The following is a 17,499-nucleotide window of genomic DNA, read 5'->3' as shown; positions in this document are numbered from 1 at the left end:
TAATACTACGACGAACCGAACACTACTATTACTACTACTAGTGCTACTACATCTGAATTAATATATATATATATATATATATATATATATATATATATATATATATATATATATATATATATATATATATATATATATATATATATATATATATATATATATATATATATATATATATATATATATATATATATATATATATATATATATATATATATATATATATATATATATATAGAGAGAGAGAGAGAGAGAGAGAGAGAGAGAGAGAGAGAGAGAGAGAGAGAGAGAGAGAGAGAGAGAGAGAGAGAGAGAGAGAGAGAGAGAGAGAGAGAGAGAGAGAGAGAGAGAGAGGAAATATTTGTCACTTTTATAAATGATGCGTTATCAGATAAACTTGGAAATTTACCACTTTAAGAATTAACACGTCAGTGACACACACACACACACACACTCTCTCTCTCTCTCTCTCTCTCTCTCTCTCTCTCTCTCTCTCTCTCTCTGTGTGTGTGTGTGTGTGTGTGTGTGTGTGTGTGTGTGTGTGTGTGAGAGAGAGAGAGAGAGAGAGAGAGAGAGAGAGAGAGAGAGAGAGAGAGAGAGAGAGAGAGAGAGAGGACATGCATGGGTGGGCACAAGGAGTAGTATTCATACACGCCAGAGTGAGCACCGCAACTAGATCTTTTTTTTTTGTGTTGTTTTTCCCACTCTACATAAAGTGTAAAGATCAAATGACTTGGAACATTTCATTCCACATTTCCCTTACTGCATATTTATATGTAAGATTTACGCAGGCAGTTACTTATTCTATTTATTTGTTTATTTTGTTTATTTATTTATTTATTTTTGTCAAAGTTTCATATTTCAATGTTGTCTCTCTTGGATAATTAACAAGTAGAGCTTCCACATTATGTTGACAAAATTAGTAGTGTCAAATTAAAGTAACATTGTATGACGCTAAAATAAAAAAAAAAAAAATAAATAAATAAATAAAATAAAAGTGCTTATTGCTTGCTTGGATGCTGCACAAGGTAATCTCTTATACTAACTGTTAACGTATCTTGTGTGGTGAAGACTGGTGCTATTGCATTGTGTGTGTTGCAGCTGTTTACATGTGAAAGCTTTATTCATACACTATATTACAATATATATTTGTATCTTTTGTTTAATGTCATTATGTCTGTTTGAATAACTTTAGCTTATTACGAATCTTACCTAATTACTAATTTGTTCCAGACTCTTGGACTTGTACCAAACAGGACGTACACCAAAAAAAACTTTTCTCTATCAGAAATACAGAGGGTGTCCGAGTTACGAGATAACGAGTTATGAATGTTCAGATATACGAGCAGTCTACTCGCAAAATGAAACTGTGCTCTCGATATTGTTCTCTTGGCTAGCCTGAAGTTCAAATGTGGCACTATGCGCCATATTTAGCTAGTATGCTGCTTCGCCACTACCCGCGCAGCACAGCAGCACAGCGAATAATAATAAATAAATAAATAAATAAATAAATAAATAAATAAATATAAATAAATAGATAAATAAAATTACCTGTCAATCCAAAAACCAGTAAACAGCAGTCTCAAGCACAGCAGCACAGCAGCACACCATCATAAGGCACCATTGTCAACTGATCAGAGTGAAGCCAGTGCCTCCTCCCAGTACTTCCAAAATGAAAACACGTCACCAGTAGCCAGCGCTCACTACCTCTCAGGAAGGAACATCGCTCACCCATGCAGGTGGGGAGCATGTGCATCACCCCCAACCTACACCGGCAGTTCCCACTCTTAGGCCCTCCCCCTTTATTCCCAGTCTCCTCCCCCTCCTGCTTCCCATTCCTCCCCTGAAACCTACGCCCGCATCGCCTCGACCCCAGCAGCGAGGCCTCACCAGGGTGTTGGAGGACCACTTCTCACTCGTGGGGGGGGTCAACACAGATCAAATGTAACAAGGCCACGTCTTTCGCATCCTGGACAACGATTAGTCTCTAATTCCCGTGAGAGGCACACAGTTCCCCACTACACACATTACAACCATGCAAAACATGTGGGTAACTATTCTCGCAGTTCTTACCATGTATCAGAAAACAACAACACACACAACAAAAAGATAGGATTCTTTAACTGTGGGGAATTTAATCACATGCAAGGAAGTTGTAGATTTGACCATAAACTCCAGTGCCAACAATGCCATTCCCTGGGACATAAAAACAAACTTTGTAGTTACTATTGTTAAAATCTTGGCGATGACGAACCTGCCGCTGTGAACTCAAAGAAGGATTTGCTAATTGTAGAACATATTAATGCACAATCATTGATATCAAGTTTAGATGAAGTAAAGTTATTGTTAACCGACAGAAGCATTGATGCTTTGTGTGAGTGAGACATGGCTGCATGCAGACACTCCAGGTGGTTATGTTCACATTGATGGAGATATGGTATTTAGATGTGACAATGAACGAGGAGGTGGTGTCTGCATGCATGTAAAGAGTACTTTAAATCCTTCTCTCATTATACTAGGTGTGCCAGGACAGGTAGGAGTGGAAGACGTATGGGTTCAGATGCAATGCAGGAAGCTGCCTGCCGTTGTCATTGGATGTGTGTATCGACACCCTAAAGCTTTAGCCTCATCCTTTGACAACATACAGGAGGTTTTCAAGGTGGTGTGTTTGCGAGGCAAAAGTGTTTTTATCTTGGGTGATTTTAATGATGATATGTTGATATAAGGAAATAGAATTAGCAAAATAATAAGAGATAAGTTGATTCAGTTTTATTGATAAACCCACAAGAAAAACCTGACATTGAGCTACTCTACTGGATCTTATTATCACTAATAAACCTGAGGTAGTTTTATCCCGTGACGTGGTCCCTCAGTTAATTGCAGATCATGATCTCGTGTCCGTCGCTATAAATGTAAGAAAACCTCGCAAAATACCGGTGATAAAAAGCCTCCCTGATCTGAAGCACTGTGATAAAGACACTTTGTTTGCTGCTTTTATACAATGTGTATTGTATCAATAATGTGTTTTTAACTGACGACCTTAACAAACAAGTGTATATTTTTAATGAGGTTTTTAGTTTTCCTCTTGATGTGTGTGTGCCCCTGTTGTGACTAAAGCTGTGAAAGGCACACCAGCACCATGGATGAGTGGCGATGTTCGTGAGGCAAAGGAGGACCGTAATAGGTTGCAAAGAGAGTTAAAAGTCGGTACAAATAACGTTGGATTGAGGGAACGTTATAAAGCTGCTGAAACATGTCAAAGCACTCATTAATACCTCTAAGGCAGAGCATTATCAAGGTCGTCTAAAAGATTGTAAAGGAAATATCTCTGCAACATGGAAAGTTACTGAGGAAATTATTCCTAATCAGAAAAAAAAAAAAAAAACATGATACTCACAATTTTGGTAACGTAAATGAAAAACTGACTTCAATAAATTCTTTTCAAATGTTGGGGAGACTACTTTCAGACGTTCTCAGGAAGAACTAAGAAGTGAAGGGGTAGTAGTAACTGTTCATCATCTTCAAGTAAATACCATTAAAGTGAACTCTGCTTGTAGATCTGAGCCTGTGGACGCTGACACCCTTATCTTAACCGTTAAAGACCTCGATGTAACCAACTCCATCGGGTCGGACGGAATAGCATTAAAGTTTGTCCGGGATGCGCCCTGTGTCACTGTCCTCTCCTCAGCTGTATCATCAACACGTCCCTGGTGACTGGCGTGTTCCCCGAGTCATGGAAACATGCACTGGTTGTCCCCCTGTATAAAAATGGTGATCCCGATGTTGTAACTAAACAATGGTCTCATGTTTAATTCTTGCAAGACTCAGTGTATTTTTATAGGTAATCGCCAGCTTTTATCTCACACTCCCCCAAACACGACTGTGAATGTTAATGGAAATGTAATACATCCAAGTAAGCACGTGAAAAACTTGGGAGTTTCCTTGGAGAGTTACTTGCTTTTTGACGTCCATATTAATGAGCTGCAAAGGAAAGTGGTGGGTATTTTAATGTATGTAAGTAGAATTAGTGAAAACACAGATAAGGACAGCAGGATCATGGTGACACAGGCCCTTGTATTAAGCTTAATTAACTGTTGTATTAGAATATGGGGACTACAAATGATGCATTAATGTCTGGTGTGCAAAAGTTACAGAATGCTGCAGTAAGGGTTGCCATAGGTGGAGTTAAGAAATATGATCACGTGTCTCCATTTTATAAAGAACTCCAATGGCTACGAATAAAGCACAAACATGTTTTACAAGTGGCTACAACAATATTTAAGATTTTACGAGGGTTTCATCTAAAATAGTTTTTATCACTATGTAACAGGCAAGCTATCACCAGTAGCGTCACAAGACACAGGCACAGGTTGCTTGTACCGCGCACCTACACACACACTGCTGATACACGCACTGTCATATTGGGAGCCACAGCGTGGAACTCTCTCCCGCTCTCCCTCACACAGGACACATCTATAAACTCTTTTAAGGCTGGACTTGAAAAAAAAAATAAATAAATAAAATAATAAATAAATAAATAAAATAACCAAAAATATATTTAGTTAGGTTTGTTTCATCTTGATGTTTTCATTGTAAGTGTACCAGTGTATGTAAGTTAACTTAGCATTTTTGTGGTGCATCTATTATAGACGAGTGATCCTCAACTTTATTGTACTTATATTGTTAAATATCACCAGTATTAAATCATATTTGTATACTTGACTACTTGTAAAATGTGTAACAACCACTTTGGTGGATAATAAACAATTTAATCTAATCTAATCTAATCTAATCTCTCTCTCTCTCTCTCTCTCTCTCTCTCTCTCTCTCTCTCTCTCTCTCTCTCTGTCACCGTGGTGGAAGATATTAGAGGTGGGTGTGGGAGAGGCTTGTTTGAGATTCCAAGTTGTGAGCGCCGCGTCCGTATGACAGCATACAAGCTGTTTTCCCTCATGATGCCCCGACATGGATCTGTAAAAATTAGGTTAGGTTAGGAACATGTTAAGTTAGGTTAGGAATGTTTTTTTTTAAGCTTCCAGTGACAGATTAACAAGATTTCCGCATTAGTGACAGGAGAAACACTATTTCAGTATGTTGTAGTGTAAGTTATAGGGTTTTTTTAATGATGTTCTTATGGTTCAGATTAACAAGATATCTGCATCATTAACAAGAGAAACACCTTTTTAACGGGTTGTAGTTGCAAGGGTTTTTAATGTTTTTTTTTTTTTTTTTTTTTTCGTAGTATTGACACCATCCGCGTCACCGCCCCCGCAAGACAGATGACGGCGCAAGCAGTCTGGCCTCCCAAGACAACCCTCATTCAGCGGTTGAGGGTCATGACAGCACACGCGGAGCTGAAACCATCCCCTTGAGTGTCGGCCCAACACACCACTCACTCTGGTGCCAAGGTTAAGAGTGGTGACTGCCTGAGTGGCGCTGCTTCCCTCAGTGCCTCGGTGGTTAGTGGCGCAGGGGAGCTGACGGACACGCTTTTGTAGGAGTGAGTTTCCTGAGTTTCTGAAGCGAGATATAGACCTTATGAACGTAGATATGTGTAGCGCACCGAAGATAAGGCGAAGCGCAGGCACACAGCAGGCAGACAGCGGGAGACAGCAGCAGCAATAGAGTTATGTGCCGAGGTGTGGCACACTCAGATCGCGGAGCCATGAAGACAGGCGGGTCGCTGGTCGCTTTGTACTTCCTGGTGTTCGCGGGCAGTACTTCGTGATGTCCTACTGCCTTCAATGTCTCCACTGTAGTTGTGTCAAAGAATTGTGTGGTTTTCCATGTATTTTCACGTGTTTCATGTGTTTATCAAGATGTGTTTGATCAAGATGTGAGAAACGGTACTCTCTGTGGTCCTTGCATGCAGTGACCCTGTGTGTTATTATCACTTGTACTGTGTTAATATACTTCATTTATTACGTGGTGATCAAAATATTTTATGTTGTGTGTGTTGATACAAGTGTTTAGTGATGGAGAGTGAGCGTCACTGTGTTACGTGTGGCTTTAAATGAGTCCTCCATATTATCTGAAACAATGTGTAATTCATTGTTTAGTGTACGATTTGCCTCGTTCTATTTACTTGACTTGACCTGAACACTGGAATAAGTTATCATGTGCAGTCATTGCTATTAGCTTGCATGTGTAGGCACAACCTGAGTATTTGCAAACCACTAAGAGAGAGAGAGAGAGAGAGAGAGAAAGAGAGAGAGAGAGAGAGAGAGAGAGAGAGAGAGAGAGGTTTCTATAAAAGCATGGCTGCATTATTGCCAAACACTTCCGTGGTGACGCCTCCTCGCCTTGCAGGTTCTCGCAGGAGCCTCAGACAGCTTGTGCCGGGATCTTTTCACTGTAACGTGGGCTGTGGCGGTGGCGGGGGACAGGTGGCGTCTGTGAGATAAATAAACAGAGGTGACACTCAGCGGGAACACGGCTCCCCCTCACCACCTCGCCTTCTCGCCTCCTGGCCAGGGATAAACACTTGACGCTAAACTTGCCCACCACAATATAGTGAGATGGAGCACTTGTGTGTGTGTGTGTGTGTGTGTGTGTGTGTGTGTGTGTGTGTGTGTGTGTGTGTGTGTGTGTGTGTGTAATTTGCAATACCTGCATTAATTTTTTCTCCTTCACTTCTTTCAGGTGAGCCATCTCTTCTATCCTTGGTAGTTACTTGTGTCTTGCCAAAGGCACTAATGGAGTCACTTCATCCTGTCAACTTTCCCTAATACATCTCAGTAACCTGCAGGTAACCACTAAGTGTCACTGAGCCACAGCATTCATTCTTGCCCGTCGCCACTGCTGTCTTACTGGGTCGAGTCCCTCAGTCACTTCATTCCTTGAGAACTCTCTTACTCTGAGATCTAAGGCATGTATCTCTTCTTTGCTTCTTTCCACACATCCATACCCATTGTAGCTGCTTACTACACAATAACAAATCTGTTTAATATACAAGCAATTCTTATCGTCTTCACATCTCGTTAATCTGTGCCCTTCATTCCCGCCAGCTTCTCTTGCTCTCTCAATGCATTCAAGTTCCCTATAAAAATGATGAGATCTCTGAGGAATGTCTCTCTTTCACTGCCTTTTTTACTCGTCCATCCTTTCATGTGCCCCTTCAGTTATCCATCACAGCCCCTTCATCTTCTGGAAGTCTACAGTGTGTATCAGAAATCTCTAAGGACTTTCTCTCTTCGTCACTTCTCTTCACTCGTGCAGTTCCTTCATCCTTCGCGGTGTCTCTCGTCTTACCATTAGTTACCCATTGCAATCTCTTCACCGTTGAAAACTCTACAAGTGTGCAAACAATTCCTCTCCTTGTCTTCCTCTCCACTTCTTTTCTCTCATCTCTGGCTGGCCTCTCCTACTCTCGTGTTAGTCTACTACACTCACTTCATTCCGTCAAATTTCTCTACTGAGTATGTGGAATCTGCAAGGATCTTCTCTCTCCCTCTCCACTTCCCTCCACCCGCAGGCTCAGAAGGTCTATTGCTCATCAGCTGTCCCTTTCTTATATCTTTACTGCATTGACTGACTGACTAACCTCACTCGAAGCTTTCCTTTCCTCTCCCTTATTGATTTTTTTTTTACTCTGACATCACAAGTCACCCAGTATTCTTTCCTCGCCTAATTAGGGCCGTTTCTGGCATCCTGGCGTCTCATGCGAAGGGCTTCTTGGTGCCCCTCTGTCGTGGAACTATGATAGATGGATTCCCAGCCCTCTAAGGGGGTTACAACCACTCCTTTCACATTTAAGTGTATCAATCTAGTAAATTTTGAGAGGAAAAAACCTGAATTCGTAAATATGATAGGCTACTTTCTTCAACGTGATTATACACAAGACACAGTAGCAGTGTCTCTTCAAGTTTAGCAATTACAAAGTACACTAATATAACATAGATAAGAATGAAAATGTGAAAAGTCTGCGAGATGAACAGATCCGAAGCAAGATACCATAGTCTGCCATGAGAGAGAACGACAGGAAGCCTTAACCGTGAGAGAAAACGAAAAGTAAAGGGCACACACTATAAAAATTACCCTCCATGTTATATCCTATATGTAAAGGTATTATTTCCAGAACTATTGAAATATGTGTAGAAAAAATAAATAAATAAATAATAATAGATAAAAATTTGACAACTGTTCATCCTAATCACGTACAGTAATGCACAGACAAAGCTAAACTCAGCAAAGCCTCTCCTTTCACTTACTTCCACTGCCCCAACAAGACACTTAACATGTAACAATTTCCGTTTCCCACAAACATTCTACCATAACTGCATCTACAATTGCTAACACAAACCTTTCTACATGCCTTTTACTTTCATCTCATGGGAAACCTGAACTGAAAACCTTTTTCCCACGTATATTACTTTTCTCAAGTGTATTTACTCAAGTGTAAGTCTCAGGTCAGGGTTCCTAGTGAACGGACGTGTTTAGTGAGCAGTGACCTGACGCTAATATAGCTGGCTAGTGTAGACATGGCGCCTTGTGTTGCTGAGTCGACAGGTTGTGTTAGTTCTCCTGTTCTCGAGGCCTTCGTTGCGAAGGTCTCAGAGGTGGAGGCTGAGTTCCATCGAAGGATCTCGGAGGTGCAGGCTGAGTTTCGTGAGAGGATCTCAGACCTGCAGGCTGAGTTCTATGAGAGGATCTCAGCACCTGTGGGAGGGTCGTGCCCCACCGTCACCTTACCTAGTAAGGCGACGGAGGAGCAGTGGTCGGTTGTGTGCAGGGGAGCCAAGAGGGTGAAGGTGCTCAGGGCACCTTCCGTGGAGACGAAGAATCCCTTCAATGTGCTGGAGGAGGGGAAGGAGAAGGAGGTGGACAGGGCTGGAGGAGGCAAGAAGGAGGGGGCAGTTGCAGTCACCCTGCCCCAAGGTAGAGTGCTTGTGTTTGGTGATAGTCAGGTTAGGCACTTAGATAGTGCGTTCTGTGCTAGGGATAGGAAGCGTAGGTCGAGGGTGTGTTTGCCGGGGGCCGGGATAGGGAAGGTAGCTGATAGGCTAGACACGTGCTTGGAAAAAGATGGGACCAAGCCCATTGTTTTTCTCAGCGCGGGAGGGAATGACCTTGGTAAGGTCAGGAGTGAGGAGCTTATCAGGAGGTTTCGACAGGCTTTGGACAGGATTAGGGACAAGGGAGGGATCCCCGTGGTATGTGGTGTCTTGCCGAGGAGGGGAGTTGGTGCTGAGTGGCTGTCCAGGGCTATTACAGTGAATCGCAGGCTCGCGAATCATTGTAGGAGTAATGGATGGACGTTCATCGACAACTGGGACCTTTTCTATGGCAGGGACACCTTGTACGCCAGGGATGGAGTGCATTTGTCACGCCAGGGTGTTCGTGTTTTGGCCGAAACACTCGAGCGGGAGGTAACTGCACTCCAGCACTTTTTTCGTTAGTCGGGAGGGAAGAAGGGGTAGTGAGGAGAAGGCAAGGGGCAAATTAGTTAAATCTAGAAAGGAAGCTAGCTTAGGGATGGTGAGAAATAGCTTAAGTGTTTACTACACAAATTGTAGAAGTATTCTGAATAAAATAGACTTGCTTAGAGGAATAGCGAGTGTAGAGAAATTTGATATCATTGCTTTAACTGAAACTTGGTTAGATATGTCAGGAAAAGTATTTAATCCAGAGGTTAAGATAGATGGGTATACAATGTTCTATAAAGATAGAGAAAACAGAAGAGGAGGAGGTGTCGCGTTATACGTTAGGGACACATTACAGTGCTGTATGAACAATAGAATTAAAACAGATAACAAAGCAGAGTCGATATGGGTAGATATTAAGGAAGGATCGCAGTCAGTAGTACTAGGGGTAGTTTACAGACCACCGACCAGTACAGAGGAAATTAACACCTCACTGTGGCAGGAATTAAATAGAGCAGGCAGGTACAGTCAGGTATGTGTGGTAGGAGATTTTAATTTTAGGAATATCGACTGGAGTCTGATTGTGGGTAACAAGGAAGCAGAGGAATTCCTTAAGGTAATTCAGGATAATTTTTTAAAACAGGTAGTCGTAGAACCCACAAGGGGGAATAATATTCTAGATTTAATTCTTACTAACAGGGAGGAAGCAGTCACGCAGGTAGAGGTTGGAGGACAGCTAGGTAACAGTGACCATAGGGAAATTAGGTACAATCTAGAATGGGAAGAAACTGTTAGAAACAAAAACACTAGTAAAATACCTGACTTTAGGAGAGCAGATTTTGAAGAATTAAAAAGGTACCTCCAAGGAGTGGACTGGCAAAGGATGCAGGGTGAGGTCAGGTCAGGGACGGAGTTCAGAGAGATAAGGCAGGATGAGGGAGGTGAGGTGAGGCTCCAGAAGGGAGGAGGAAAGAGGAAGGGGGGAGATAGGTGTGAGTATGTTGGAATGTCAGGTCATGCTGAAATGAGAGAGGTAAGGTCGAGGCGAGTTGATGAGGGAGGGGAGAGGATGGTAGGGAACGAGATGAGGGGTTTAGGTGAAGTAAATGTAGATGAATTGTATAAATATTTCGTAGATAAAGTTCATACAGGTCAATTAGCAAATATCCCGTATAAAACAATAAGATCACAAAAAAATGACCCTAAATGGATGACTGCTAGGTTAAAGCATTCTATAGGGCGTAAGAGAAGTATATATAAGAGATTAAAGGCAGGTGAGGAAGTTTTAAGGACACAGTATAATGAATTAGTTAGAACAGTCAGGAAGTTAACGAAGAAAGCTAAGGGCAATTATGAATTAAGGGTAGCCAGCCAGGCGAAGACGGACCCCAAGGGATTTTATCAGGTATACAGGACGAAAAATAAGGATACTGTAGGTCCATTAAAGGCAGCAGATGGGGAGCTGGTTAGTTCTGGGGAGGAGATTAGTAAACTTCTGAATGATTATTTTTTAACTGTCTTCACTCAGGAAAACATGCAGGATATGCCAGATAGTGAACAGGTGTTTAGAGCAGATGAGTATGAGAAGCTGACGGATATTTCCATAACTAGGGAGATAGTGGAGCAGGAGATAGATAGGCTAAAAAAGTTCAAGTCACCAGGACCTGATGAAATATATCCCAGAGTACTGAAGGAATGTAAAAAGATTATTAGTGAGCCGTTAGTTTCTGTCTTTAGGAAATCACTGGAGTCGGGTGAGGTACCAGACATGTGGAGGCAGGCTAATGTAGTACCCATCTTTAAGAAAGGGGATAAAACTTTAGCGTCTAATTATAGACCTGTCAGCTTAACTTCAGTTGTAGGTAAAATGTTAGAGTCAATAATAGCGAAGAACATTAGGGAACATTTAGACAAACATAACTTGATAAATCAGTCACAGCATGGCTTCACGAAGGGGAAGTCTTGCCTGACAAACTTGTTAAGTTTTTACAGTAAGGTGTACGAGGCAGTAGATAATGGTGATAGTTATGATATCTTATATCTGGACTTTAGTAAAGCATTCGACAAGGTGCCCCATCAAAGGCTCCTGAGAAAGGTTAGGGCGCACGGGATAGATGGGAAGGTGTTAGGTTGGATAGGGTCATGGCTTGGTAACAGGCGACAGAGAGTGCTAATAAACGGCTCGAAATCCGAGTGGGGTCATGTCATTAGTGGGGTGCCACAGGGATCAGTATTAGGGCCATTATTATTTCTAATATATATCAATGACTTGGATAGTGGAATTAGTAGCGATGTTAGTAAATTTGCGGATGACACAAAGATAGGTAGATTAATTAGGTCAGAAGCGGATGCCATCGCCTTGCAGACAGACTTAGATAGAATGAATGAATGGACGGATAGATGGCAAATGCAATTTAATATCAATAAATGCAAAGTGCTTAGCGTAGGTAGAGGAAACCCACACAATAGGTACACATTAAACACCCAAACTCTGGTAGGTACAGGGTACGAGAAAGATTTAGGAGTTATAGTTAGCTCTGAACTCCGTCTAGGGAAACAATGCATAGAAGCCAGAAACAAGGCAAATAGGGTACTAGGATTCATTTTTAGGAGTGTTAAAAGTAGAAGGCCGGAAGTAATATTAAAGTTATACTTGGCGCTGGTCAGACCTCATCTAGACTACGCTGTGCAATTCTGGTCCCCACATTACAGGAAAGATATAGGTCTATTAGAATCAGTACAGAGGAGAATGACTAAAAGGATACAGGGGATGAGGAGTATTCCTTACGAAGCGAGGTTGAAGCGGTTAAATTTACATTCTCTAGAGAGACGTAGGTTAAGAGGGGACCTGATAGAAGTCTTTAAGTGGTATAAGGGTTATAACAAGGGAGATGTAAGCAAAATTCTTAGGATCAGCAACCAGGGCAGAACAAGAAATAACGGGTTCAAGCTTGAAAAATTTAGGTTTAGGAAGGAGATAGGAAAAAAATTGGTTCTCAAATAGAGTGGTAGATGAGTGGAACGGACTCAGTAATCATGTAGTTAGTGCTAGGACACTAGAGAGCTTTAAGAGAAGATTAGACAAGTTTATGGATGGGGATAGCAGATGGAAATAGGTAGGTGTGTTTCATACAGGGACTGCCACGTGTAAGCCTGGTCGCTTCTTGCAGCTTCCCTTATTTCTTATGTTCTTATGTACTCTAGTTAAGAACACTAACTGCCTAACATGTCCAAACTCCGCCAAGCCTCGCCTCTCGCTTGCTGTCTCCTCCCTGCATCGGACAGACGTGTCAGCGCAGTGTTGCTCAGGCACAGGGGAAGAGCGCCGAGCTGTGCGGTGTCGGCTCCTCTGCTGATCCAACCTGTCAACATGCAGACAATAAGTCCCCAAGAGAAGACTAGATCTGCATCAGCCAGTAGTTCACTGATCACCACGAATACAGTACGACACTGACAAAGAATGAAGTGTACGTGAGGCCTGCATATCAATGAAAGAAATCACCCGTGGGCTTGAGCATACTGACAAACAGAATCTACAAGGAAATGACATAAGTTTTGTGCAGTGGTGTACTACAAAGACTTACAAGAGTTGTGGCTGAGTGGCACTTTTCTATGAAGCACTAAAGAGGCAAACACTACGCACTAACCTAATCCTTTACTTAACAAGACAAACCCACCGGTACATGCCTTACATCAGCTCAGAGTGGGACTGTGCTATTTGTGCAATATGGAAAGAAAACAGCCAGACAAGTTTTTGGTGTATAAAGCACCAATACACCTCATTACACCGTGTTAACTGAGTGTAGGGCTGCCACTTACGAAGTGTGCGCCATAATCCTGCTCACAATCTGTTTTAAATTGTTCATTATGAGATTTCCAAGAAATTATGATTAAGATAATATTACATATATAATATTCATCATAAACACACAAAAACTAAAAAAATATGAAGTGTTAAGGAAAAAAAGTGATAAATATGCACTTATGTTTAAATATAGTCAAAACATGCATTTGCATATATAAAACATGGAAGCCCATGTCACCCTTCCTCACTAAGTTCAGTACTACACCACAAAATATATATATATATATATATATATATATATATATATATATATATATATATATATATATATATATATATATATATATATATATATATATATATATATATATATATATATATATATATATATCAGACGCCTATTGCACATTACCTCTGCTGCTGCTGTGTACCTAAACTTGAGTCAAACATTGACATTCTTTAAACAAAATTAATAAAAATAAATGGATAGTGTTTCCCAAATAATTTTACAGATGGTGTGAGTGTTGAAGCAAAGTGTGCCAGGTGTGTGACATAGGAGAGGATGAGACGGTGGGGCATGTAGTGCTGGAGTGTGTGAAGTATGCCAGACACAGCGATGAGATGACGCAAGTGGTGCTGAGGGAACTGGGGAACGTCAGAGTGGAGAAGACAGGAAGGGAGTGGGTGGCGTTGCTGCTGGGACGGTGTGAGGAGACGAATGACAGGATGACTGAGGCTGTGAAAGACAAAACGTGTCGCGCTAGATGTTGTAGGAATTAGTGGTGTGAAACATGATGCCTGTTTTTCTGTCTGCCATTATTTTCCATTTTCCTACAGGAGCTGAAGTTATAAAGGCCTGGTTCTGGAGTATTCCCGAACCACCTGTAGCATCAAGATCAAAATCAAACCGCCGTGTTGTCATTTCGTTACTTGCTGTTGTTTGCCTTGTGTTTATGTCTTGTTTATTGTCATTTTATTTTCACTTTATCCTTTATGCCAGTTTTGTGAGGTTTGGTCTAGTTTTGGCCAGAGTGAGGAGAGAGAGCAGCCACAACGCACGCCCTCAACGCCATTAAAGACACAAACACACAGGGACACTGAGAGAGAGAGAGAGAGAGAGAGAGAGAGAGAGAGAGAGAGCGGGGAGGGGGGGAATGCTTTTCAGTGAAGGAATGGATGAACTTTGAATGCGGAAAAGTAAGAAAGTTTTCAGACAAAGGGAAGACTCAGTATTGCCACATTTTTGGATGCAGCTGACTAGTAAATACCTTCACACAACAGGACACCTGACCGTTTGTTTTTCTGTGGCCTTGTATTTGACCAGTGGGGGGACCGTCAGTCACACGCGAGGGGCGCAGGTAATGTCCTGTCCTTGAAACAAACATAAAAGTAGAAATGCCAACCAAATTCTGTCTGACTCGGGATGCCCACTACCATCTCTGACCGACGCCATCACGAAAAACAGATTCTTCGACAGTAGCGTGGTAGTTGTCTTGTACCATTTGAAATCACCTTTATGTGTAGGTATGTCTGCTTTGAAATCCGGCATCAAATGTGCTTGTTGTTGGTGGTGGTGGTGGTAGAGGTGGTGCTGAAGGTGGTTTTAGCAGTGGCAGTGTGTGTGGTCGTGAACATGGCATTAGTTGTGGCAATAAATGTGGTGCATATGGACAGGTGAACTTGTAACTGTTGTGGCTGTGATGGTGTGATGACTGGAGCGGCGATAGTATCACTGGTACAAGTGTTTGTGTGAAAAAGGTGCAAGAACACAAACGCTTCATTGCAGGAAATGTTGCTCTTCCATTGCGTGTTGGCTCTGAGGCGTCGCTGAGGCGGCGTCGCTGTACACTGCCAGATTAATGGTCCCTCATCCTTCACTCGCTGTCAGGTTATCTCGGATCCAGAGATTTCTTCACCTTTGACACACAGATAACGTCAGTCTACCGTTGGTGCATGTTAACTACATTTCCTTGTACTCGTATATTGCTATTAAACTTAAACTGTTACTACACAAATTTTGATATTTTAGCGTTCACTGCCAAGTAATAAAAGTTTGCAATCATTTAAAAGAAAAATCATTGGACGTAGTAGCATTTACCATACAAATATTTTCTTCTTCCCATTACGTATCTTTTTCCCTTCTTTTCCTTGTCCCTTGCTTGGTGCCACTCGTGTGGGGAGAAGGCGCAAGTCCCCAACGGAGGCTGTCACAACCAGATGGAAAGAAAAGAAAACCCAAGTGAAAACACCACAGTTCTTGACACTCCAGCCTCTCCAAGCTTCCTAACTCTCGCCCCTTGCTTGGCTTCAGTCACAGTAACAGTAACAACAGTCATGATACCTCATAAAACAAAACAGAGGAACGTGTACCTACAAACGCTGCAACCCAACACATCAGGGTACAAGAAAGCTCGCACTCCCGAGTCTTAATACACTTGTGGCGCTGCGGGGCCCTCACCATTCCGGCCAGTAGTTCCCGCCAGCGTGAGGAGGGCTTGGGAAGACTGCTGGAGCCGCCGCCACAGCTCATGATGCTAGAGAAGGGAGATGTATGGTAGCCTGTCTGTGGCTGTTAGCGCCGGGCTGCCCACCACGAATATGGAGGCGAAAGAGAACTGAGAGATGCAGGAAGAGGGCCAAGGAGAGAAGAATGGGAGGAGAGGCAACAGTGAAGGGAAAGAGGTGAGAATTGTAAGGTAGATAACAGAGAGAGAGAGAGAGAGAGAGAGAGAGAGAGAGAGAGAGAGAGAGAGAGAGAGAGAGAGAGAGTGACAGATGGGAGAAAGCTGAGACCGAGAGTGACAAGGAGGAAAAAAGGAGAGAGATGGAAAGGAAAGAAGGAAAAGAATGAAACAAGAGCGTGATAATGAGATAGAAGGAATAAGGAAAATGGAGGTGACACGAGCGATGACTAAGTTAATAAGGTGTGACAATAACCGCAAAATTAAGTAGCATGACACCAGTGTGAAAAACAACACCCAATGACTGCTCGTATAAAGAAAACGGACAAAAAAAAAAATGAAAAAGAGAGAAAGATGATGGGATAGTGGGGAGAGAGAGAGAGAGAGAGAGAGAGAGAGAGAGAGAGAGAGAGAGAGAGAGAGAGAGAGAGAGAGAGAGAGAGAGAGAGAGAACATAGATACTTGAATATTCTTGTTCTTTCCATGTAGTTAGTGAAGCCCAAAACTTCCCTGTACACATGGAATAACTGAGTTGCCGGTGACTGCTCGTCCGTCTAGAGGAGAGAAACGCCCGTTTTCACTATCTTTCGTCCCCGACCGCTCACCACAGAAAACGATTCGCAGCTTTACTCGGGGTAACTATACTAGCTTTGTCTCCATTTACTCAATCATCTTTCAGCACATAATCGCGTATTTTCATGAAGTTATAGAGCAGTTTTATCAAGGGGTCTTTAAATAGATGAATGTAGGGAGCTTGACTGAGGTGAATATTAATCACAGACACTTTTATTATGAGATTTATGAGCCTTAAACAGTTTCGTAAATTCGTAAAGTCAAACCCAGCACACACACACACACACACACACACACACACACACACACACACCTTCCTGTTAAACCTAAGTAAACACTGACAAGAGAAGAGAAAATACACCAAAACACAAGGATTGAATAAAACAAAGTACACAAGCAGAGAATAGAAGAATGAGTGTAAAGTGACCACGATACATTGGGAGATGATGAGTGGAAAAGTGGTTTCCCTGTACACGAAGTCTAGCGGTCACACACACACACACACACACACACACACACACACACGAGAGGTGCACTTGCGCATGAGAACATTCCTTTCACTAATGCAAGGAGACAACAAGTGCATAACTGCCGCAGACACAGAGGAACACACCACGCGGCTTCACTGGGATATGGATATTTGCAAGCGTCTCGGTGTCTCTCCTCGACCGCCTGTAGCAGCCTCTAGTACAAGTTGTGAGGGTTTTCAAGTTTTTAGGGGAGGTTCAACAAATATTTTGTTTCATTATTCGAAAAAATACTCTTCAGATAGAAAAGTAATTTCTTTGTCTTTTGAAAACAGTCCTTATGACATGACAAGGCGTTACAGATCAACTCTGTGAAACTCTGTGAAACTCGTGACAGTGTGGACGGTGCAGGAAGTCTCACACCTGCCATTCCTCTTACTGATGGGCAGCAGGGGGCGTTAAACAAGAAGTGATATTAATTGCTTCATTCTAAACGCCACAAGAACGGGATAAAACGGCGCCACGCGGCAAAACTACAGGGAAACAAAAATACTAAAGATACGATGAAATATGATCGAAAAAAAAAAGCACGAAAGCAGTTTCATGGTAAA

The 17,499-nt window shown here is 42.1% G+C and overlaps 2 long non-coding RNA genes across 3 annotated transcripts in view; one reads left to right on the top strand and one right to left on the bottom strand.

Moving 5' to 3' along the window:
* Positions 1-2,754: 2,754 nt before the first annotated feature.
* On the bottom strand, positions 2,755-12,987 carry LOC135097315 (uncharacterized). Of its 2 annotated transcripts, XR_010265599.1 has the most exons (3): positions 12,581-12,987; positions 4,853-4,971; positions 2,755-3,981 (listed from the first exon to the last, which is right to left on the bottom strand). It is a non-coding gene; the product is annotated as an uncharacterized LOC135097315 (long non-coding RNA). The 2 variants fall into 2 exon arrangements; XR_010265598.1 differs by having other exon boundaries at positions 2,755-4,971.
* Positions 12,988-17,455: 4,468 nt separating this feature from the next.
* Positions 17,456-17,499, top strand: part of LOC135097314 (uncharacterized) — a 16,901-nt gene continuing 16,857 nt past the window's right edge. The window contains exon 1 of the long non-coding RNA XR_010265597.1: positions 17,456-17,499. This exon is cut by the window's right edge and continues 316 nt beyond it. This is a non-coding gene — a long non-coding RNA (uncharacterized LOC135097314).

The sequence above is a fragment of the Scylla paramamosain genome, unplaced genomic scaffold (genome assembly GCF_035594125.1).
Source record: "Scylla paramamosain isolate STU-SP2022 unplaced genomic scaffold, ASM3559412v1 Contig17, whole genome shotgun sequence".
Taxonomy (NCBI): Eukaryota; Metazoa; Arthropoda; class Malacostraca; order Decapoda; family Portunidae; genus Scylla; species Scylla paramamosain.
This window is presented reverse-complemented; position numbering and strand designations above follow the sequence as displayed.